At 35.0% G+C, this 20,582-nt stretch overlaps 20 non-coding genes across 20 annotated transcripts; all 20 read right to left on the minus strand.

Annotated features, from left to right (window-relative positions):
• Window positions 1-342: 342 nt before the first annotated feature.
• Window positions 343-415, minus strand: TRNAR-CCU (transfer RNA arginine (anticodon CCU)). The gene has a single exon. It is a non-coding gene; the product is annotated as a tRNA-Arg (tRNA).
• Window positions 416-1,306: 891 nt separating this feature from the next.
• On the minus strand, window positions 1,307-1,379 carry TRNAR-CCU (transfer RNA arginine (anticodon CCU)). The gene has a single exon. It is a non-coding gene; the product is annotated as a tRNA-Arg (tRNA).
• Window positions 1,380-2,257: 878 nt separating this feature from the next.
• TRNAR-CCU (transfer RNA arginine (anticodon CCU)) lies at window positions 2,258-2,330 on the minus strand. Its single transcript has one exon. It is a non-coding gene; the product is annotated as a tRNA-Arg (tRNA).
• An 893-nt stretch (window positions 2,331-3,223) lies between these two features.
• TRNAR-CCU (transfer RNA arginine (anticodon CCU)) lies at window positions 3,224-3,296 on the minus strand. Its single transcript has one exon. It is a non-coding gene; the product is annotated as a tRNA-Arg (tRNA).
• Window positions 3,297-4,222: 926 nt separating this feature from the next.
• TRNAR-CCU (transfer RNA arginine (anticodon CCU)) lies at window positions 4,223-4,295 on the minus strand. The gene has a single exon. It is a non-coding gene; the product is annotated as a tRNA-Arg (tRNA).
• Window positions 4,296-5,203: 908 nt separating this feature from the next.
• On the minus strand, window positions 5,204-5,276 carry TRNAR-CCU (transfer RNA arginine (anticodon CCU)). Its single transcript has one exon. It is a non-coding gene; the product is annotated as a tRNA-Arg (tRNA).
• Window positions 5,277-6,175: 899 nt separating this feature from the next.
• TRNAR-CCU (transfer RNA arginine (anticodon CCU)) lies at window positions 6,176-6,248 on the minus strand. The gene has a single exon. It is a non-coding gene; the product is annotated as a tRNA-Arg (tRNA).
• Window positions 6,249-7,126: 878 nt separating this feature from the next.
• Window positions 7,127-7,199, minus strand: TRNAR-CCU (transfer RNA arginine (anticodon CCU)). Its single transcript has one exon. It is a non-coding gene; the product is annotated as a tRNA-Arg (tRNA).
• Window positions 7,200-8,104: 905 nt separating this feature from the next.
• Window positions 8,105-8,177, minus strand: TRNAR-CCU (transfer RNA arginine (anticodon CCU)). The gene has a single exon. It is a non-coding gene; the product is annotated as a tRNA-Arg (tRNA).
• A 934-nt stretch (window positions 8,178-9,111) lies between these two features.
• On the minus strand, window positions 9,112-9,184 carry TRNAR-CCU (transfer RNA arginine (anticodon CCU)). The gene has a single exon. It is a non-coding gene; the product is annotated as a tRNA-Arg (tRNA).
• A 900-nt stretch (window positions 9,185-10,084) lies between these two features.
• Window positions 10,085-10,157, minus strand: TRNAR-CCU (transfer RNA arginine (anticodon CCU)). The gene has a single exon. It is a non-coding gene; the product is annotated as a tRNA-Arg (tRNA).
• Window positions 10,158-11,057: 900 nt separating this feature from the next.
• On the minus strand, window positions 11,058-11,130 carry TRNAR-CCU (transfer RNA arginine (anticodon CCU)). Its single transcript has one exon. It is a non-coding gene; the product is annotated as a tRNA-Arg (tRNA).
• Window positions 11,131-12,004: 874 nt separating this feature from the next.
• Window positions 12,005-12,077, minus strand: TRNAR-CCU (transfer RNA arginine (anticodon CCU)). The gene has a single exon. It is a non-coding gene; the product is annotated as a tRNA-Arg (tRNA).
• An 890-nt stretch (window positions 12,078-12,967) lies between these two features.
• On the minus strand, window positions 12,968-13,040 carry TRNAR-CCU (transfer RNA arginine (anticodon CCU)). Its single transcript has one exon. It is a non-coding gene; the product is annotated as a tRNA-Arg (tRNA).
• Window positions 13,041-13,930: 890 nt separating this feature from the next.
• Window positions 13,931-14,003, minus strand: TRNAR-CCU (transfer RNA arginine (anticodon CCU)). Its single transcript has one exon. It is a non-coding gene; the product is annotated as a tRNA-Arg (tRNA).
• An 870-nt stretch (window positions 14,004-14,873) lies between these two features.
• On the minus strand, window positions 14,874-14,946 carry TRNAR-CCU (transfer RNA arginine (anticodon CCU)). Its single transcript has one exon. It is a non-coding gene; the product is annotated as a tRNA-Arg (tRNA).
• A 911-nt stretch (window positions 14,947-15,857) lies between these two features.
• TRNAR-CCU (transfer RNA arginine (anticodon CCU)) lies at window positions 15,858-15,930 on the minus strand. The gene has a single exon. It is a non-coding gene; the product is annotated as a tRNA-Arg (tRNA).
• Window positions 15,931-16,844: 914 nt separating this feature from the next.
• Window positions 16,845-16,917, minus strand: TRNAR-CCU (transfer RNA arginine (anticodon CCU)). Its single transcript has one exon. It is a non-coding gene; the product is annotated as a tRNA-Arg (tRNA).
• An 867-nt stretch (window positions 16,918-17,784) lies between these two features.
• Window positions 17,785-17,857, minus strand: TRNAR-CCU (transfer RNA arginine (anticodon CCU)). Its single transcript has one exon. It is a non-coding gene; the product is annotated as a tRNA-Arg (tRNA).
• A 914-nt stretch (window positions 17,858-18,771) lies between these two features.
• On the minus strand, window positions 18,772-18,844 carry TRNAR-CCU (transfer RNA arginine (anticodon CCU)). Its single transcript has one exon. It is a non-coding gene; the product is annotated as a tRNA-Arg (tRNA).
• Between the last annotated feature and the right edge of the window lie 1,738 nt (window positions 18,845-20,582).

Here is a 20,582-nt window from a genome sequence, read left to right on the forward strand (position 1 = left end):
GCGCTGTCCAATTGCACCACTGGAGCACTGTGCAGCATAAAACAGTTATGCTAGATGTGGATTTGATTCAATACAATCAGTACAGTCATAAGAATTTAAAAAGAAAATCATTTTTGGTGATGAATGATGAGCAACAAAGGATCATGCATGCCAGATGGCACTTGAATAAGCTTTCCACAGTGATAGAAAAGTAAACAAAAAAACCACAACAATGTTATAATAAATGTCATTTTTAGCTTCTGTGGTCATGTTTTTGCAATCTAAACACTACAAGACTGTTGTACAGTTGAAGCAAGGACAAAGTATCAACTCTAGTGACGACACAGCTGCTTTAATGAGTTCCACCCCAGATGGGACTTGAACCCACAATCCCTGGCTTAGGAGGCCAGTGCCATATCCATTAGGCCACTGGGGCTTACTGACTTTCTCAATCAAGACTGATAGGTTTTTAATAGTCAATTATTTATTTTTGACATAAAGTGAAGCTGTTTACTGTGTTCTTTGCATTACCAAGTCCAGCAAGAAATGTGCTGGTACTATCCAGAGCTGTCAGTATGGATTATCATGCTCTATTGCAAAAAAAACTATTTGATGCAACTGCTTTACCAACAGTGTGTTAATCTTTTCAATTGCTGTTTTGTTGGCTGACTGAAGGAAGATATGCAGTGCATTTGAACCAAAGCAGATGTGTGCTGACAACTTAAATTTACAATCATATTTGTGTTTTTTCTTTCTTTCTTTCTTTCTTTCTTTCTTTCTTTCTTTCTTTCTTTCTTTCTTTCTTTCTTTCTTTCTTTCTTTCTTCCATCCTTTGTAATATCATATTAAATATTAAGGTTGAAGATTATAATCAATGACTAATGACATAAGAAAAAGGAAAAAAACTGTAAACAAAACTGCTTCAGGTGAGACTTGAATTCACAACCTTGACATTGCTCAACAGATACTGTCTTATAAGTACCACGCGCTGTCCAATTGCACCACTGGAGCACTTTGCAGCATAAAACAGTTATGCTAGATGTGGATTTTATTCAATACAATCAGTACAGTCATAAGAATTTAAAAAGAAAATCATTTTTGGTGATGAATGATGAGCAACAAAGGATCATGCAGGCCAGATGGCACTTGAATAAGCTTTCCACAGTAATAGAAAAGTAAACAAAAAACCCACAACAATGTTATAATAAATGTCATTTTTAGCTTCTGTGGTCATGTTTTTGCAATCTAAACACTACAAGACTGTTGTACAGTTGAAACAAGGATAAAATATCAACTCTAGTGACGACACAGCTGCTTTAATGAGTTCCACCCCAGATGGGACTTGAACCCACAATCCCTTGCTTAGGAGGCCAGTGCCTTAGCCATTAGGCCACTGGGGCTTACTGACTTTCTCATTCAAGACTGATAGGTTTTTAATAGTCAATTATTTATTTTTGAGAAAAAGTGAAGCTGTTTACTGTGTTCTTTGCATTACCAAGTCCAGCAAGAAATGTGCTGGTACTATCCAGAGCTGTCAGTATGGATTATCATGCTATATTGCAAAAAATCTATTTGATGCAACTGCTTTACCAACAGTGTGTTAATCTTTTCAATTGCTGTTTTGTTGGCTGACTGAGGGAAGATATGCAGTGCATTTGAACCAAAGCAGATGTGTGCTGACAACTTAAATTCACAATCATATTTGCGTTTTTTCTTTCTTTCTTTCTTTCTTTCTTTCTTTCTTTCTTTCTTTCTTTCTTTCTTTCTTTCTTTCTTCCATTCTTTGTAATATCATATTAAATATTAAGGTAGAAGATTATAATCAATGACTAATGACATAAGAAAAAGGAAAAAAACTGTAAACAAAACTGCTTCAGGTGAGACTTGAATTCACAACCTTGACATTGCTCAACAGATAATGTCTTATAAGTACCACGCGCTGTCCAATTGCACCACTGGAGCACTGTGCAGCATAAAACAGTTATGCTAGATGTGGATTTTATTCAATACAATCAGTACAGTCATAAGAATTTAAAAAGAAAATCATTTTTGGTGATGAATGATGAGCAACAAAGGATCATGCATGCCAGATGGCACTTGAATAAGCTTTTCACAGTGATAGAAAAGTAAACAAAAAACCCACAACAATGTTATAATAAATGTCATTTTTAGCTTCTGTGGTCATGTTTTTGCAATCTAAACACTACAAGACTGTTGTACAGTTGAAGCAAGGATAAAGTATCAACTCTAGTGACGACACAGCTGCTTTAATGAGTTCCACCCCAGATGGGACTTGAACCCACAATCCCTGGCTTAGGAGGCTAGTGCCTTATCCATTAGGCCACTGGGGCTTACTGACATTCTCATTCAAGACTGATATGTTTTTAATAGTCAATTATTTATTTTTGAGAAAAAGTGAAGCTGTTTACTGTGTTCTTTGCATTACCAAGTCCAGCAAGAAATGTGCTGGTACTATCCAGAGCTGTCAGTATGGATTATCATGCTCTATTGCAAAAAAACTATTTGATGCAACTGCTTTACCAACAGTGTGTTAATCTTTTCAATTGCTGTTTTGTTGGCTGACTGAAGGAAGTTATGCAGTGCATTTGAACCAAAGCAGATGTGTGCTGACAACTTAAATTTACAATCATATTTGTGTTTTTTTTCTTTCTTTCTTTCTTTCTTTCTTTCTTTCTTTCTTTCTTTCTTTCTTTCTTTCTTTCTTTCTTTCTTTCTTTCTTCCATCCTTTGTAATATCATATTAAATATTAAGGTAGAAGATTATAATCAATGACTAATGACATAAGAAAAAGGAAAAAAAACTGTAAACAAAACTGCTTCAGGTGAGACTTGAATTCACAACCTTGACATTGCTCAACAGATACTGTCTTATAAGTACCACACGCTGTCCAATTGCACCACTGGAGCACTTTGCAGCATAAAACAGTTATGCTAGATGTGGATTTTATTCAATACAATCAGTACAGTCATAAGAATTTAAAAAGAAAATCATTTTTGGTGATGAATGATGAGCAACAAAGGATCATGCATGCCAGATGGCACTTGAATAAGCTTTTCACAGTGATAGAAAAGTAAACAAAAAAACCACAACAATGTTATAATAAATGTCATTTTTCACTTCTGTGGTCATGTTTTTGCAATCTAAACACTACAAGACTGTTGTACAGTTGAAGCAAGGATAAAGTATCAACTCTAGTGACGACAAAGCTGCTTTAATGAGTTCCACCCCAGATGGGACTTGAACCCACAATCCCTGGCTTAGGAGGCCAGTGCCTTATCCATTAGGCCACTGGGGCTTACTGACTTTCTCATTCAAGACTGATAGGTTTTTAATAGTCAATTATTTATTTTTGAGAAAAAGTGAAGCTGTTTACTGTGTTCTTTGCATTACCAAGTCCAGCAAGAAATGTGCTGGTACTATCCATAGCTGTCAGTATGGATTATCATGCTCTATTGCAAAAAAACTATTTGATGCAACTGCTTTACCAACAGTGTGTTAATCTTGTCAATTGCTGTTTTGTTGGCTGACTGATGGAAGATATGCAGTGCATTTGAACCAAAGCAGATGTGTGCTGACAACTTAAATTCACAATCATGTTTGTGTTTTTTCTTTCTTTCTTTCTTTCTTTCTTTCTTTCTTTCTTTCTTTCTTTCTTTCTTTCTTTCTTTCTTTCTTTCTTTCTTTCTTTCTTTCTTTCTTTCTCTCTTTCTTTCTTTCTCCCATCCTTTGTAATATCATATTAAATATTAAGGTAGAAGATTATAATCAATGACTAATGACATAAGAAAAAGGAAAAAAACTGTAAACAAAACTGCTTCAGGTGAGACTTGAATTCACAACCTGGACATTGCTCAACAGATACTGTATTATAAGTACCACACGCTGTCCAATTGCACCACTGGAGCACTGTGCAGCATAAAACAGTTATGCTAGATGTGGATTTTATTCAATACAATCAGTACAGTCATAAGAATTTAAAAAGAAAATCATTTTTGGTGATGAATGATGAGCAACAAAGGATCATGCACGCCAGATGGCACTTGAATAAGCTTTTCACAGTGATTGAAAAGTAAACAAAAAATCCACAACAATGTTATAATAAATGTCATTTTTAGCTTCTGTGGTCATGTTTTTGCAATCTAAACACTACAAGACTGTTGTACAGTTGAAGCAAGGATAAAGTATCAACTCTAGTGACGACACAGCTGCTTTAATGAGTTCCACCCCAGATGGGACTTGAACCCACAATCCCTGGCTTAGGAGGCTAGTGCCTTATCCATTAGGCCACTGGGGCTTACTGACATTCTCATTCAAGACTGATATGTTTTTAATAGTCAATTATTTATTTTTGAGAAAAAGTGAAGCTGTTTACTGTGTTCTTTGCATTACCAAGTCCAGCAAGAAATGTGCTGGTACTATCCAGAGCTGTCAGTATGGATTATCATGCTCTATTGCAAAAAAACTATTTGATGCAACTGCTTTACCAACAGTGTGTTAATCTTTTCAATTGCTGTTTTGTTGGCTGACTGAAGGAAGTTATGCAGTGCATTTGAACCAAAGCAGATGTGTGCTGACAACTTAAATTTACAATCATATTTGTGTTTTTTTTCTTTCTTTCTTTCTTTCTTTCTTTCTTTCTTTCTTTCTTTCTTTCTTTCTTTCTTTCTTTCTTTCTTTCTTTCTCTCTTTCTTTCTTTCTCCCATCCTTTGTAATATCATATTAAATATTAAGGTAGAAGATTATAATCAATGACTAATGACATAAGAAAAAGGAAAAAAACTGTAAACAAAACTGCTTCAGGTGAGACTTGAATTCACAACCTGGACATTGCTCAACAGATACTGTATTATAAGTACCACACGCTGTCCAATTGCACCACTGGAGCACTGTGCAGCATAAAACAGTTATGCTAGATGTGGATTTTATTCAATACAATCAGTACAGTCATAAGAATTTAAAAAGAAAATCATTTTTGGTGATGAATGATGAGCAACAAAGGATCATGCACGCCAGATGGCACTTGAATAAGCTTTTCACAGTGATTGAAAAGTAAACAAAAAATCCACAACAATGTTATAATAAATGTCATTTTTAGCTTCTGTGGTCATGTTTTTGCAATCTAAACACTACAAGACTGTTGTACAGTTGAAGCAAGGACAAAGTATCAACTCTAGTGACGACACAGCTGCTTTAATGAGTTCCACCCCAGATGGGACTTGAACCCACAATCCCTGGCTTAGGAGGCCAGTGCCATATCCATTAGGCCACTGGGGCTTACTGACTTTCTCAATCAAGACTGATAGGTTTTTAATAGTCAATTATTTATTTTTGACATAAAGTGAAGCTGTTTACTGTGTTCTTTGCATTACCAAGTCCAGCAAGAAATGTGCTGGTACTATCCAGAGCTGTCAGTATGGATTATCATGCTCTATTGCAAAAAAAACTATTTGATGCAACTGCTTTACCAACAGTGTGTTAATCTTTTCAATTGCTGTTTTGTTGGCTGACTGAAGGAAGATATGCAGTGCATTTGAACCAAAGCAGATGTGTGCTGACAACTTAAATTTACAATCATATTTGTGTTTTTTCTTTCTTTCTTTCTTTCTTTCTTTCTTTCTTTCTTTCTTTCTTTCTTTCTTTCTTTCTTTCTTTCTTTCTTTCTTTCTTTCTTCCATCCTTTGTAATATCATATTAAATATTAAGGTTGAAGATTATAATCAATGACTAATGACATAAGAAAAAGGAAAAAAACTGTAAACAAAACTGCTTCAGGTGAGACTTGAATTCACAACCTTGACATTGCTCAACAGATACTGTCTTATAAGTACCACGCGCTGTCCAATTGCACCACTGGAGCACTTTGCAGCATAAAACAGTTATGCTAGATGTGGATTTTATTCAATACAATCAGTACAGTCATAAGAATTTAAAAAGAAAATCATTTTTGGTGATGAATGATGAGCAACAAAGGATCATGCAGGCCAGATGGCACTTGAATAAGCTTTCCACAGTAATAGAAAAGTAAACAAAAAACCCACAACAATGTTATAATAAATGTCATTTTTAGCTTCTGTGGTCATGTTTTTGCAATCTAAACACTACAAGACTGTTGTACAGTTGAAACAAGGATAAAATATCAACTCTAGTGACGACACAGCTGCTTTAATGAGTTCCACCCCAGATGGGACTTGAACCCACAATCCCTTGCTTAGGAGGCCAGTGCCTTAGCCATTAGGCCACTGGGGCTTACTGACTTTCTCATTCAAGACTGATAGGTTTTTAATAGTCAATTATTTATTTTTGAGAAAAAGTGAAGCTGTTTACTGTGTTCTTTGCATTACCAAGTCCAGCAAGAAATGTGCTGGTACTATCCAGAGCTGTCAGTATGGATTATCATGCTATATTGCAAAAAATCTATTTGATGCAACTGCTTTACCAACAGTGTGTTAATCTTTTCAATTGCTGTTTTGTTGGCTGACTGAGGGAAGATATGCAGTGCATTTGAACCAAAGCAGATGTGTGCTGACAACTTAAATTCACAATCATATTTGCGTTTTTTCTTTCTTTCTTTCTTTCTTTCTTTCTTTCTTTCTTTCTTTCTTTCTTTCTTTCTTTCTTTCTTCCATTCTTTGTAATATCATATTAAATATTAAGGTAGAAGATTATAATCAATGACTAATGACATAAGAAAAAGGAAAAAAACTGTAAACAAAACTGCTTCAGGTGAGACTTGAATTCACAACCTTGACATTGCTCAACAGATAATGTCTTATAAGTACCACGCGCTGTCCAATTGCACCACTGGAGCACTGTGCAGCATAAAACAGTTATGCTAGATGTGGATTTTATTCAATACAATCAGTACAGTCATAAGAATTTAAAAAGAAAATCATTTTTGGTGATGAATGATGAGCAACAAAGGATCATGCATGCCAGATGGCACTTGAATAAGCTTTTCACAGTGATAGAAAAGTAAACAAAAAACCCACAACAATGTTATAATAAATGTCATTTTTAGCTTCTGTGGTCATGTTTTTGCAATCTAAACACTACAAGACTGTTGTACAGTTGAAGCAAGGATAAAGTATCAACTCTAGTGACGACACAGCTGCTTTAATGAGTTCCACCCCAGATGGGACTTGAACCCACAATCCCTGGCTTAGGAGGCTAGTGCCTTATCCATTAGGCCACTGGGGCTTACTGACATTCTCATTCAAGACTGATATGTTTTTAATAGTCAATTATTTATTTTTGAGAAAAAGTGAAGCTGTTTACTGTGTTCTTTGCATTACCAAGTCCAGCAAGAAATGTGCTGGTACTATCCAGAGCTGTCAGTATGGATTATCATGCTCTATTGCAAAAAAACTATTTGATGCAACTGCTTTACCAACAGTGTGTTAATCTTTTCAATTGCTGTTTTGTTGGCTGACTGAAGGAAGTTATGCAGTGCATTTGAACCAAAGCAGATGTGTGCTGACAACTTAAATTTACAATCATATTTGTGTTTTTTTTCTTTCTTTCTTTCTTTCTTTCTTTCTTTCTTTCTTTCTTTCTTTCTTTCTTTCTTTCTTTCTTTCTTTCTTTCTTTCTTTCTTTCTTCCATCCTTTGTAATATCATATTAAATATTAAGGTAGAAGATTATAATCAATGACTAATGACATAAGAAAAAGGAAAAAAAACTGTAAACAAAACTGCTTCAGGTGAGACTTGAATTCACAACCTTGACATTGCTCAACAGATACTGTCTTATAAGTACCACACGCTGTCCAATTGCACCACTGGAGCACTTTGCAGCATAAAACAGTTATGCTAGATGTGGATTTTATTCAATACAATCAGTACAGTCATAAGAATTTAAAAAGAAAATCATTTTTGGTGATGAATGATGAGCAACAAAGGATCATGCATGCCAGATGGCACTTGAATAAGCTTTTCACAGTGATAGAAAAGTAAACAAAAAAACCACAACAATGTTATAATAAATGTCATTTTTCACTTCTGTGGTCATGTTTTTGCAATCTAAACACTACAAGACTGTTGTACAGTTGAAGCAAGGATAAAGTATCAACTCTAGTGACGACAAAGCTGCTTTAATGAGTTCCACCCCAGATGGGACTTGAACCCACAATCCCTGGCTTAGGAGGCCAGTGCCTTATCCATTAGGCCACTGGGGCTTACTGACTTTCTCATTCAAGACTGATAGGTTTTTAATAGTCAATTATTTATTTTTGAGAAAAAGTGAAGCTGTTTACTGTGTTCTTTGCATTACCAAGTCCAGCAAGAAATGTGCTGGTACTATCCATAGCTGTCAGTATGGATTATCATGCTCTATTGCAAAAAAACTATTTGATGCAACTGCTTTACCAACAGTGTGTTAATCTTGTCAATTGCTGTTTTGTTGGCTGACTGATGGAAGATATGCAGTGCATTTGAACCAAAGCAGATGTGTGCTGACAACTTAAATTCACAATCATGTTTGTGTTTTTTCTTTCTTTCTTTCTTTCTTTCTTTCTTTCTTTCTTTCTTTCTTTCTTTCTTTCTTTCTTTCTTTCTTTCTTTCTTTCTTTCTTTCTTTCTTTCTTTCTTTCTCTCTTTCTTTCTTTCTCCCATCCTTTGTAATATCATATTAAATATTAAGGTAGAAGATTATAATCAATGACTAATGACATAAGAAAAAGGAAAAAAACTGTAAACAAAACTGCTTCAGGTGAGACTTGAATTCACAACCTGGACATTGCTCAACAGATACTGTATTATAAGTACCACACGCTGTCCAATTGCACCACTGGAGCACTGTGCAGCATAAAACAGTTATGCTAGATGTGGATTTTATTCAATACAATCAGTACAGTCATAAGAATTTAAAAAGAAAATCATTTTTGGTGATGAATGATGAGCAACAAAGGATCATGCACGCCAGATGGCACTTGAATAAGCTTTTCACAGTGATTGAAAAGTAAACAAAAAATCCACAACAATGTTATAATAAATGTCATTTTTAGCTTCTGTGGTCATGTTTTTGCAATCTAAACACTACAAGACTGTTGTACAGTTGAAGCAAGGATAAAGTATCAACTCTAGTGACGACACAGCTGCTTTAATGAGTTCCACCCCAGATGGGACTTGAACCCACAATCCCTGGCTTAGGAGGCTAGTGCCTTATCCATTAGGCCACTGGGGCTTACTGACATTCTCATTCAAGACTGATATGTTTTTAATAGTCAATTATTTATTTTTGAGAAAAAGTGAAGCTGTTTACTGTGTTCTTTGCATTACCAAGTCCAGCAAGAAATGTGCTGGTACTATCCAGAGCTGTCAGTATGGATTATCATGCTCTATTGCAAAAAAACTATTTGATGCAACTGCTTTACCAACAGTGTGTTAATCTTTTCAATTGCTGTTTTGTTGGCTGACTGAAGGAAGTTATGCAGTGCATTTGAACCAAAGCAGATGTGTGCTGACAACTTAAATTTACAATCATATTTGTGTTTTTTTTCTTTCTTTCTTTCTTTCTTTCTTTCTTTCTTTCTTTCTTTCTTTCTTTCTTTCTTTCTTTCTTTCTCTCTTTCTTTCTTTCTCCCATCCTTTGTAATATCATATTAAATATTAAGGTAGAAGATTATAATCAATGACTAATGACATAAGAAAAAGGAAAAAAACTGTAAACAAAACTGCTTCAGGTGAGACTTGAATTCACAACCTGGACATTGCTCAACAGATACTGTATTATAAGTACCACACGCTGTCCAATTGCACCACTGGAGCACTGTGCAGCATAAAACAGTTATGCTAGATGTGGATTTTATTCAATACAATCAGTACAGTCATAAGAATTTAAAAAGAAAATCATTTTTGGTGATGAATGATGAGCAACAAAGGATCATGCACGCCAGATGGCACTTGAATAAGCTTTTCACAGTGATTGAAAAGTAAACAAAAAATCCACAACAATGTTATAATAAATGTCATTTTTAGCTTCTGTGGTCATGTTTTTGCAATCTAAACACTACAAGACTGTTGTACAGTTGAAGCAAGGATAAAGTATCAACTCTAGTGACGACACAGCTGCTTTAATGAGTTCCACCCCAGATGGGACTTGAACCCACAATCCCTGGCTTAGGAGGCCAGTGCCTTATCCATTAGGCCACTGGGGCTTACTGACTTTCTGAATCAAGACTGATAGGTTTTTAATAGTCAATTATTTATTTTTGAGAAAAAGTGAAGCTGTTTACTGTGTTCTTTGCATTACCAAGTCCAGCAAGAAATGTGCTGGTACTATCCAGAGCTGTCAGTATGGATTATCATGCTCTATTGCAAAAAAACTATTTGATGCAACTGCTTTACCAACAGTGTGTTAATCTTTTCAATTGCTGTTTTGTTGGCTGACTGAAGGAAGATATGCAGTGCATTTGAACCAAAGCAGATGTGTGCTGACAACTTAAATTTACAATCATATTTGTGTTTTTTCTTTGTCTTTCTTTCTTTCTTTCTTTCTTTCTTTCTTTCTTTCTTTCTTTCTTTCTTTCTTTCTTTCTTTCTTTCTTTCTTTCTTCCATCCTTTGTAATATCATATTAAATATTAAGGTAGAAGATTATAATCAATGACTAATGACATAAGAAAAAGGAAAAAAACTGTAAACAAAACTGCTTCAGGTGAGACTTGAATTCACAACCTTGACATTGCTCAACAGATACTGTCTTATAAGTACCACGCGCTGTCCAATTGCACCACTGGAGCACTTTGCAGCATAAAACAGTTATGCTAGATGTGGATTTTATTCAATACAATCAGTACAGTCATAAGAATTTAAAAAGAAAATCATTTTTGGTGATGAATGATGAGCAACAAAGGATCATGCATGCCAGATGGCACTTGAATAAGCTTTCCACAGTGATAGAAAAGTAAACAAAAAAACCACAACAATGTTATAATAAATGTCATTTTTAGCTTCTGTGGTCATGTTTTTGCAATCTAAACACTACAAGACTGTTGTACAGTTGAAGCAAGGACAAAGTATCAACTCTAGTGACGACACAGCTGCTTTAATGAGTTCCACCCCAGATGGGACTTGAACCCACAATCCCTGGCTTAGGAGGCCAGTGCCATATCCATTAGGCCACTGGGGCTTACTGACTTTCTCAATCAAGACTGATAGGTTTTTAATAGTCAATTATTTATTTTTGACATAAAGTGAAGCTGTTTACTGTGTTCTTTGCATTACCAAGTCCAGCAAGAAATGTGCTGGTACTATCCAGAGCTGTCAGTATGGATTATCATGCTCTATTGCAAAAAAACTATTTGATGCAACTGCTTTACCAACAGTGTGTTAATCTTTTCAATTGCTGTTTTGTTGGCTGACTGAAGGAAGATATGCAGTGCATTTGAACCAAAGCAGATGTGTGCTGACAACTTAAATTTACAATCATATTTGTGTTTTTTCTTTCTTTCTTTCTTTCTTTCTTTCTTTCTTTCTTTCTTTCTTTCTTTCTTTCTTTCTTCCATCCTTTGTAATATCATATTAAATATTAAGGTTGAAGATTATAATCAATGACTAATGACATAAGAAAAAGGAAAAAAACTGTAAACAAAACTGCTTCAGGTGAGACTTGAATTCACAACCTTGACATTGCTCAACAGATACTGTCTTATAAGTACCACGCGCTGTCCAATTGCACCACTGGAGCACTTTGCAGCATAAAACAGTTATGCTAGATGTGGATTTTATTCAATACAATCAGTACAGTCATAAGAATTTAAAAAGAAAATCATTTTTGGTGATGAATGATGAGCAACAAAGGATCATGCAGGCCAGATGGCACTTGAATAAGCTTTCCACAGTAATAGAAAAGTAAACAAAAAAACCACAACAATGTTATAATAAATGTCATTTTTAGCTTCTGTGGTCATGTTTTTGCAATCTAAACACTACAAGACTGTTGTACAGTTGAAACAAGGATAAAATATCAATTCTAGTGACGACACAGCTGCTTTAATGAGTTCCACCCCAGATGGGACTTGAACCCACAATCCCTGGTTTAGGAGGCCAGTGCCTTAGCCATTAGGCCACTGGGGCTTACTGACTTTCTCATTCAAGACTGATAGGTTTTTAATAGTCAATTATTTATTTTTGAGAAAAAGTGAAGCTGTTTACTGTGTTCTTTGCATTACCAAGTCCAGCAAGAAATGTGCTGGTACTATCCAGAGCTGTCAGTATGGATTATCATGCTATATTGCAAAAAATCTATTTGATGCAACTGCTTTACCAACAGTGTGTTAATCTTTTCAATTGCTGTTTTGTTGGCTCACTGAAGGAAGATATGCTGTGCATTTGAACCAAAGCAGATGTGTGCTGACAACTTAAATTCACAATCATATTTGTGTTTTTTCTTTCTTTCTTTCTTTCTTTCTTTCTTTCTTTCTTTCTTTCTTTCTTTCTTTCTTTCTTTCTTTCATTCTTTCTTCCATCCTTTGTAATATCATATTAAATATTAAGGTAGAAGATTATAATCAATGACTAATGACATAAGAAAAAGGAAAAAAACTGTAAACAAAACTGCTTCAGGTGAGACTTGAATTCACAACCTTGACATTGCTCAACAGATACTGTCTTATAAGTACCACGCGCTGTCCAATTGCACCACTGGAGCACTGTGCAGCATAAAACAGTTATGCTAGATGTGGATTTTATTCAATACAATCAGTACAGTCATAAGAATTTAAAAAGAAAATCATTTTTGGTGATGAAGGATGAGCAACAAAGGATCATGCATGCCAGATGGCACTTGAATAAGCTTTCCACAGTAATAGAAAAGTAAACAAAAAAACCACAACAATGTTATAATAAATGTCATTTTTAGCTTCTGTGGTCATGTTTTTGCAATCTAAACATTACAAGACTGTTGTACAGTTGAAGCAAGGATAAAGTATCAACTCTAGTGACGACACAGCTGCTTTAATGAGTTCCACCCCAGATGGTACTTGAACCCACAATCCCTGGCTTAGGAGGCCAGTGCCTTATCCATTAGGCCACTGGGGCTTACTGACTTTCTCATTCAAGACTGATATGTTTTTAATAGTCAATTATTTATTTTTGAGAAAAAGTGAAGCTGTTTACTGTGTTCTTTGCATTACCAAGTCCAGCAAGAAATGTGCTTGTACTATCCAGAGCTGTCAGTATGGATTATCATGCTCTATTGCAAAAAAACTATTTGATGCAACTGCTTTACCAACAGTGTGTTAATCTTTTCAATTGCTGTTTTGTTGGCTGACTGAAGGAAGATATGCAGTGCATTTGAACCAAAGCAGATGTGTGCTGACAACTTAAATTTACAATCATATTTGTGTTTTTTCTTTCTTTCTTTCTTTCTTTCTTTCTTTCTTTCTTTCTTTCTTTCTTTCTTTCTTTATTTCTTTATTTCTTTCTTCCATCCTTTGTAATATCATATTAAATATTAAGGTAGAAGATTATAATCAATGACTAATGACATAAGAAAAAGGAAAAAAACTGTAAACAAAACTGCTTCAGGTGAGACTTGAATTCACAACCTTGACATTGCTCAACAGATACTGTCTTATAAGTACCACGCGCTGTCCAATTGCACTACTGGAGCACTTTGCAGCATAAAACAGTTATGCTAGATGTGGATTTTATTCAATACAATCAGTACAGTCATAAGAATTTAAAAAGAAAATCATTTTTGGTGATGAATGATGAGCAACAAAGGATCATGCATGCCAGATGGCACTTGAATAAGCTTTCCACAGTGATAGAAAAGTAAACAAAAAAACCACAACAATGTTATAATAAATGTAATTTTTAGCTTCTGTAGTCATGTTTTTGCAATCTAAACACTACAAGACTGTTGTACAGTTGAAGCAAGGATAAAATATCAACTCTAGTGACGACACAGCTGCTTTAATGAGTTCCACCCCAGATGGGACTTGAACCCACAATCCCTGGCTTAGGAGGCCAGTGCCTTATCCATTAGGCCACTGGGGCTAACTGACTTTCTCATTTAAGACTGATAGGTTTTTAATAGTCAATTATTTATTTTTGAGAAAAAGTGAAGCTGTTTACTGTGTTCTTTGCATTACCAAGTCCAGCAAGAAATGTGCTGGTACTATCCAGAGCTGTCAGTATGGATTATCATGCTCTATTGCAAAAAAACTATTTGATGCAACTGCTTTACCAACAGTGTGTTAATCTTTTCAATTGCTGTTTTGTTGGCTGACTGAAGGAAGATATGCAGTGCATTTGAACCAAAGCAGATGTGTGCTGACAACTTAAATTTACAATCATATTTGTGTTTTTTCTTTCTTTCTTTCTTTCTTTCTTTCTTTCTTTCTTTCTTTCTTTCTTTCTTTCTTCCATCCTTTGTAATATCATATTAAATATTAAGGTAGAAGATTATAATCAATGACTAATGACATAAGAAAAAGGAAAAAAACTGTAAACAAAACTGCTTCAGGTGAGACTTGAATTCACAACCTTGACATTGCTCAACAGATACTGTCTTATAAGTACCACGCGCTGTCCAATTGCACCACTGGAGCACTTTGCAGCATAAAACAGTTATGCTAGATGTGGATTTTATTCAATACAATCAGTACAGTCATAAGAATTTAAAAAGAAAATCATTTTTGGTGATGAATGATGAGCAACAAAGGATCATGCATGCCAGATGGCACTTGAATAAGCTTTCCACAGTGATAGAAAAGTAAACAAAAAAACCACAACAATGTTATAATAAATGTCATTTTTAGCTTCTGTGGTCATGTTTTTGCAATCTAAACACTACAAGACTGTTGTACAGTTGAAGCAAGGATAAAATATCAACTCTAGTGACGACACAGCTGCTTTAATGAGTTCCACCCCAGATGGGACTTGAACCCACAACCCCTGGCTTAGGAAGCCAGTGCCTTATCCATTAGGCCACTGGGGCTTACTGACTTTCTCATTCAAGACTGATAGGTTTTTAATAGTCAATTATTTATTTTTGAGAAAAAGTGAAGCTGTTTACTGTGTTCTTTGCATTACCAAGTCCAGCAAGAAATGTGCTGGTACTATCCAGAGCTGTCAGTATGGATTATCATGCTATATTGCAAAAAATCTATTTGATGCAACTGCTTTACCAACAGTGTGTTAATCTTTTCAATTGCTGTTTTGTTGGCTGACTGAAGGAAGATATGCAGTGCATTTGAACCAAAGCAGATGTGTGCTGACAACTTAAATTCACAATCATATTTGTGTTCTTTCTTTCTTTCTTTTTTTTCTTTCTCTCTTTCTTTCTTTCTTTCTCTCTTTCTTTCTTTCTTTCTTTCTTTCTTTCTTTCTTTCTTTCTTTCTTTCTTCCATCCTTTGTAATATCATATTAAATATTAAGGTAGAAGATTATAATCAATGACTAATGACATAAGAAAAAGAAAAAAAACTGTAAACAAAACTGCTTCAGGTGAGACTTGAATTCACAACCTTGACATTGCTCAACAGATACTGTCTTATAAGTACCACGCGCTGTCCAATTGCACGACTGGAGCACTGTGCAGCATAAAACAGTTATGCTAGATGTGGATTTGATTCAATACAATCAGTACAGTCATAAGAATTTAAAAAGAAAATCATTTTTGGTGATGAAGGATGAGCAACAAAGGATCATGCATGCCAGATGGCACTTGAATAAGCTTTCCACAGTGATAGAAAAGTAAACAAAAAACCCACAACAATGTTATAATAAATGTCATTTTTAGCTTCTGTGGTCATGTTTTTGCAATCTAAACTCTACAAGACTGTTGTACAGTTGAAGCAAGGATAAAGTATCAACTCTAGTGACGACACAGCTGCTTTAATGAGTTCCACCCCAGATGGTACTTGAACCCACAATCCCTGGCTTAGGAGGCCAGTGCCTTATCCATTAGGCCACTGGGGCTTACTGACTTTCTCATTCAAGACTGATATGTTTTTAATAGTCAATTATTTATTTTTGAGAAAAAGTGAAGCTGTTTACTGTGTTCTTTGCATTACCAAGTCCAGCAAGAAATGTGCTGGTACTATCCAGAGCTGTCAGTATGGATTATCATGCTCTATTGCAAAAAAACTATTTGATGCAACTGCTTTACCAACAGTGTGTTAATCTTTTCAATTGCTGTTTTGTTGGCTGACTGAAGGAAGATATGCAGTGCATTTGAACCAAAGCAGATGTGTGCTGACAACTTAAATTTACAATCATATTTGTGTTTTTTCTTTCTTTCTTTCTTTCTTTCTTTCTTTCTTTCTTTCTTTCTTTCTTTCTTTCTTTCTTTATTTCTTTATTTCTTTCTTTCTTTCTTTATTTCTTTCTTCCATCCTTTGTAATATCATATTAAATATTAAGGTAGAAGATTATAATCAATGACTAATGACATAAGAAAAAGGAAAAAAACTGTAAACAAAACTGCTTCAGGTGAGACTTGAATTCACAACCTTGACATTGCTCAACAGATACTGTCTTATAAGTACCACGCGCTGTCCAATTGCACCACTGGAGCACTGTGCAGCATAACACAGTTATGCTAGATGTGGATTTGATTCAATACAATCAGTACAGTCATAAGAATTTAAAAAGAAAATCATTTTTGGTGATGAATGATGAGCAACAAAGGATCATGCATGCCAGATGGCACTTGAATAAGCTTTCCACAGTGATAGAAAAGTAAACAAAAAAACCACAACAATGTTATAATAAATGTCATTTTTAGCTTCTGTGGTCATGTTTTTGCAATCTAAACACTACAAGACTGTTGTACAGTTGAAGCAAGGATAAAATATCAACTCTAGTGACGACACAGCTGCTTTAATGAGTTCCACACCAGATGGGACTTGAACCCACAATCCCTGGCTTAGGAGGCCAGTGCCTTATCCATTAGGCCACTGGGGCTTACTGACTTTCTCATTCAAGACTGATAGGTTTTTAATAGTCAATTATTTATTTTTGAGAAAAAGTGAAGCTGTTTACTGTGTTCTTTGCATTACCAAGTCCAGCAAGAAATGTGCTGGTACTATCCAGAGCTGTCAGTATGGATTATCATGCTATATTGCAAAAAATCTATTTGATGCAACTGCTTTACCAACAGTGTGTTAATCTTTTCAATTGCTGTTTTGTTGGCTCACTGAAGGAAGATATGCAGTGCATTTGAACCAAAGCAGATGTGTGCTGACAACTTAAATTCACAATCATATTTGTGTTTTTTCTTTCTTTCTTTCTTTCTTTCTTTCTTTCTTTCTTTCTTTCTTTCTTTCTTTCATCCTTTGTAATATCATATTAAATATTAAGGTAGAAGATTATAATCAATGACTAATGACATAAGAAAAAGGAAAAAAAACTGTAAACAAAACTGCTTCAGGTGAGACTTGAATTCACAACCTTGACATTGCTCAACAGATACTGTCTTATAAGTACCACGCGCTGTCCAATTGCACCACTGGAGCACTGTGCAGCATAAAACAGTTATGCTAGATGTGGATTTTATTCAATACAATCAGTACAGTCATAAGAATTTAAAAAGAAAATCATTTTTGGTGATGAATGATGAGCAACAAAGGATCATGCATGCCAGATGGCACTTGAATAAGCTTTTCACAGTGATAGAAAAGTAAACAAAAAACCCACAACAATGTTATAATAAATGTCATTTTTCGCTTCTGTGGTCATGTTTTTGCAATCTAAACACTACAAGACTGTTGTACAGTTGAAGCAACGATAAAGTATCAACTCTAGTGACAACACAGCTGCTTTAATGAGTTCCACCCCAGATGGGACTTGAACCCACAATCCCTGGCTTAGGAGGCCAGTGCCTTATCCATTAGGCCACTGGGGCTTACTGACTTTCTCATTCAAGACTGATATGTTTTTAATAGTCAATTATTTATTTTTGAGAAAAAGTGAAGCTGTTTACTGTGTTCTTTGCATTACCAAGTCCAGCAAGAAATGTGCTGGTACTATCCAGAGCTGTCAGTATGGATTATCATGCTCTATTGCAAAAAAACTATTTGATGCAACTGCTTTACCAACAGTGTGTTAATCTTTTCAATTGCTGTTTTGTTGGCTGACTGAAGGAAGATATGCAGTGCATTTGAACCAAAGCAGATGTGTGCTGACAACTTAAATTTACAATCATATTTGTGTTTTTTCTTTCTTTCTTTCTTTCTTTCTTTCTTTCTTTCTTTCTATCTTTCTTTCTTTCTTTCTTTCTTTCTTTCTTTCTTTCTTTCTTTCTTTCTTTCTTTCTTCCATCCTTTGTAATATCATATTAAATATTAAGGTAGAAGATTATAATCAATGACTAATGACATAAGAAAAAGGAAAAAAACTGTAAACAAAACTGCTTCAGGTGAGACTTGAATTCACAACCTTGACATTGCTCAACAGATACTGTCTTATAAGTACCACGCGCTGTCCAATTGCACCACTGGAGCACTGTGCAGCATAAAACAGTTATGCTAGATGTGGATTTTATTCAATACAATCAGTACAGTCATAAGAATTTAAAAAGAAAATCATTTTTGGTGATGAATGATGAGCAACAAAGGATCATGCATGCCAGATGGCACTTGAATTAGCTTTTCACAGTGATAGAAAAGTAAACAAAAAACCCACAACAATGTTATAATAAATGTCATTTTTAGCTTCTGTGGTCATGTTTTTGCAATCTAAACACTACAAGACTGTTGTACAGTTGAAGCAAGGATAAAGTATCAACTCTAGTGACGACACAGCTGATTTAATGAGTTCCACCCCAGATGGGACTTGAACCCACAATCCCTAGCTTAGGAGGCCAGTGCCTTATCCATTAGGCCACTGGGGCTTACTGACTTTCTCATTCAAGACTGATAGGTTTTTAATAGTCAATTATTTATTTTTGAGAAAAAGTGAAGCTGTTTACTGTGTTCTTTGCATTACCAAGTCCAGCAAGAAATGTGCTGGTACTATCCAGAGCTGTCAGTATGGATTATCATGCTCTATTGCAAAAAAACTATTTGATGCAACTGCTTTACCAACAGTGTGTTAATCTTTTCAATTGCTGTTTTGTTGGCTGACTGAAGGAAGATATGCAGTGCATTTGAACCAAAGCAGATGTGTGCTGACAACTTAAATTCACAATCATGTTTGTGTTTTTTCTTTCTTTCTTTCTTTCTTTCTTTCTTTCTTTCTTTCTTTCTTTCTTTCTTTCTTTCTTTCTTTTTTTCTTCCATCCTTTGTAATATCATATTAAATATTAAGGTAGAAGATTATAATCAATGACTAATGACATAAGAAAAAGGAAAAAAACTGTAAACAAAACTGCTTCAGGTGAGACTTGAATTCACAACCTTGACATTGCTCAACAGATACTGTCTTATAAGTACCACGCGCTGTCCAATTGCACCACTGGAGCACTTTGCAGCATAAAACAGTTATGCTAGATGTGGATTTTATTCAATACAATCAGTACAGTCATAAGAATTAAAAAAGAAAATCATTTTTGGTGATGAATGATGAGCAACAAAGGATCATGCATGCCAGATGGCACTTGAATAAGCTTTCCACAGTGATAGAAAAGTAAACAAAAAAACCACAACAATGTTATAATAAATGTCATTTTTAGCTTCTGTGGTCATGTTTTTGCAATCTAAACACTACAAGACTGTTGTACAGTTCAAGCAAGGATAAAACATCAACTCTAGTGATGACACAGCTGCTTTAATGAGTTCCACCCCAGATGGGACTTGAATCCACAATCCCTGGCTTAGGAGGCTAGTGCCTTATCCATTATGCCACTGGGGATTACTGACTTTCTCACTCAAGACTGATAGGTTTAAATAGTCAATTATTTATTTTTGAGAAAAAGTGAAGCTGTTTACTGTGTTCTTTGCATTACCAAGTCCAGCAAGAAATCTGCTGGTACTATCCAGAGCTGTCAGTATGGATTATCATGCTATATTGCAAAAAAATCTATTTGATGCAACTGCTTTACCAACAGTGTGTTAATCTTTTCAATTGCTGTTTTGTTGGCTGACTGAAGGAAGATATGCAGTGCATTTGAACCAAAGCAGATGTGTGCTGACAACTTAAATTCACAATCATATTTGTGTTTTTTCTTTCTTTCTTTCTTTTTCTTTCTTTCTTTCTTTCTTTCTTTCTTTCTTTCTTTCTTTCTTTCTTTCTTTCTTTCTTTCTTTCTTTCTTTCTTTCTTTCTTTCTTTCTTTCTTTCTTTCTTTCTTCCATCCTTTGTAATATCATATTAAATATTAAGGTAGAAGATTATAATCAATGACTAACGACATAAGAAAAAGGAAAAAAACTGTAAACAAAACTGCTTTGGGTGAGACTTGAATTCACAACCTTGACATTGCTCAACAGATACTGTCTTATAAGTACCACGCGCTGTCCAATTGCACCACTGGAGCACTGTGCAGCATAAAACAGTTATGCTAGATGTGGATTTTATTCAATACAATCAGTACAGTCATAAGAATTTAAAAGAAAATCATTTTTGGTGATGAATGATGAGCAACAAAGGATCATGCATGCCAGATGGCACTTGAATTAGCTTTTCACAGTG

This window comes from Pseudophryne corroboree, unplaced genomic scaffold (genome assembly GCF_028390025.1).
Source record: "Pseudophryne corroboree isolate aPseCor3 unplaced genomic scaffold, aPseCor3.hap2 scaffold_129, whole genome shotgun sequence".
Classification (NCBI taxonomy): domain Eukaryota; kingdom Metazoa; phylum Chordata; class Amphibia; order Anura; family Myobatrachidae; genus Pseudophryne; species Pseudophryne corroboree.